Source organism: Dioscorea cayenensis, chromosome 4 (genome assembly GCF_009730915.1).
Source record: "Dioscorea cayenensis subsp. rotundata cultivar TDr96_F1 chromosome 4, TDr96_F1_v2_PseudoChromosome.rev07_lg8_w22 25.fasta, whole genome shotgun sequence".
NCBI classification, from domain to species: Eukaryota; Viridiplantae; Streptophyta; class Magnoliopsida; order Dioscoreales; family Dioscoreaceae; genus Dioscorea; species Dioscorea cayenensis.
The window spans coordinates 16641880-16643537 of NC_052474.1; the positions used below are offsets into that span (position 1 = coordinate 16641880).

General features: G+C 43.1%; 1 non-coding gene across 1 annotated transcript; it reads left to right on the plus strand.

The window, feature by feature from the left end:
• Window positions 1–224: 224 nt before the first annotated feature.
• On the plus strand, window positions 225–331 carry LOC120259780. Its single transcript, XR_005536331.1, has one exon. It is a non-coding gene; the product is annotated as a small nucleolar RNA R71 (small nucleolar RNA).
• The last annotated feature ends 1327 nt before the right edge of the window (window positions 332–1658 follow it).

Genomic DNA, 1658 nt, shown 5'->3' on the forward strand with positions numbered 1-1658 from the left:
CTTGGGCCGTCAATGAAGTTACCGCATCTATTTCATGGAGACCGGCCACCTTTTTCTTCTCCCTAGCGTTCCACTGGTACCTATTTAACCCCATTTCCTCAATCAATTGACGAGCCTCATCGGGGGTCTTGCTACCTAAGGTACCTCCTACCGCCGTATCCAAGAGTTGCCTTGTACTCGGGTTAAAACCATTGTAGAAGGTTTGAACAATCATCCACTCCGGGAATCTGTGTTGTGGACACTTTCGCAGGAGTTCCTTGAACCTTTCCCATGTCTCAAATAGAGACTCCAATTCTAACTGCACAAAGGATGAGATCTCATTCCTAAGCTTTGCTGATTTTCCTAGAGGGAAATAACGGGCTAGAAAAGCTTCTACCATCTCCTCCCATGTAGTGATTGATGCTCTAGGTAATGAGTGTAGCTACTACTTTACTTTCCCCTTTAAGTAAAATGGAAAGGCTCTCAATTTGATGGCATCATCCATCACACCATTTATCTTCAGCATGTCGCACACCTCGAGGAAGCTCTCTATGTGACTGTTTGGATCCTCATCAGCGAAACCGTTGAATTGTGTGGACTGCTGCAGCATATGGATGAATGCCGGCTTTAGCTCGAAGTTCTGAGCTGTAATTGGGGGATGCACAATACTCGATTGTGTCCCCAACACAGAAGGTCTGCCATAATTGGATAGTGTTCGTTGTTGTTCATTTTTTTCAACTTCCAAATCAACTGGATTATGTTGTTCTTGCACAGGTTCTTTCCCTTTTCTTCTAAGTGTACGTTCAAGCTCAGGGTCTCCTTCAATCAAAATTAATGAATTCCCTCTAGTCATAACCTGGAGCTGCACCAAAAATAAAAAAAAAAAGAAAATCAGAACGATGATAGAATAAGAAGATATGAATTAGAATGTGTGGTGAAATAGCTAAGAAAACAAAATGCAAAGTATCTCTAAACACCTAGCTCCCCGGCAACGGTGCCAAAAACTTGACAAGGTCCACTTGCGTATATCCCGCAAGTGCACGGGTTTGTCGAAGTAATAATCCCGGATGAGCGGGTTCGAATCAACAGGGAGTAGGGATTAAAGACACTTAATTCGATTCTTATATATGTGGAGTATCAACAATGATAAGTGTGATAATGATTCAATTCTCAACAATTAAAAGCAACAAGTAAGAGAGCAAAAGTAAGGAGGAGGCAAGGCAATCGATAAAGATGGGGTACTCGGATGATGCTTCACCTAGGAAAATCATTTCAAGTGCAAGAACTCTCTATTAAGCTTCCTAATCAATGCAATGGTGAGTCGTGGAAATCCTTACATACATAGTTCCAAATCTAAGGTCAACTATGCCTAACTCTATTCATGTCCCGGAGGAGAGATTAATTAACCTCTCAACCTCGCACTCGAATAAAGTTGCAATGAGCTCTAAGGATTCCAAGTGATAAATCGCTTCCTAATTATAGACCAACCCTTTGGTCCAGGCGGAAGGTCCCTAGCCACAATTAAGCCTTAGATACTAAGATCCCCTCAACGCTTCACTCCATTGCACGCGCAACTAGGCCCCAGCGGAGGTTCATCCCTTAGACCATTCACTCTATTATGGCCGCCAAGAACTCAAGGAACGGAGGTACAATCTATCATGTCGGAGGGGAAAGGGGAT